General features: G+C 35.3%; 1 protein-coding gene across 3 annotated transcripts in view; it reads right to left on the bottom strand.

The window, feature by feature from the left end:
* The window catches only part of CACNA1D (calcium voltage-gated channel subunit alpha1 D), a 342,768-nt gene that overhangs the window by 165,569 nt on the left and 176,681 nt on the right, over positions 1–518 (bottom strand). The gene's annotated exons all lie outside the window — the stretch shown is intronic.

Here is a 518-nt window from a genome sequence, read left to right on the forward strand (position 1 = left end):
AGATTCCAAAAAAAAAAAAAAAAAAAAAAAAAAAAGCGCTTCATGATAAAAAAAATAAATAAATAAGTCCAAAAGAAAAATTACCCTGCTCAACTGTAAAAGGCATCTGAATAGCGTCAAGGAATTAAAAACAGAGAGGCTATTTTAAAATACCTCTCCAGGAATAGTTTTAAGAGCAACCGATTTTATAGTAGGATAACTCAGGCATATATCTTATCTTCCTACTTAGGTTTTTGGTCCAAAATCCCAGCAATCTTCTAACCCCGATTCATTTCTCTCTTGGTAGCAACATCCCCAGGTGTAGACAAACCGGAGTAACACAGGCCACTCTTCTTTATTTGAATGTTCTCCTTTAACTAAAAGTAGTGGTGTCTTCTTCCTAGAGCGGGATTTTTGGAGAATACCTACTTCTCTATATTTCTCGTTGATTTCATTTTATGCCAGATTTGTACTATCCAGATACTTGCTATTTAAAATGGGATGGTAGCATGCCAGAGTTTCTCCCATAAGTCAGCAGG

This window comes from Tupaia chinensis, unplaced genomic scaffold (assembly GCF_000334495.1).
Source record: "Tupaia chinensis unplaced genomic scaffold, TupChi_1.0 Scaffold147003_1, whole genome shotgun sequence".
In the NCBI taxonomy this organism is placed as follows: Eukaryota; Metazoa; Chordata; class Mammalia; order Scandentia; family Tupaiidae; genus Tupaia; species Tupaia belangeri.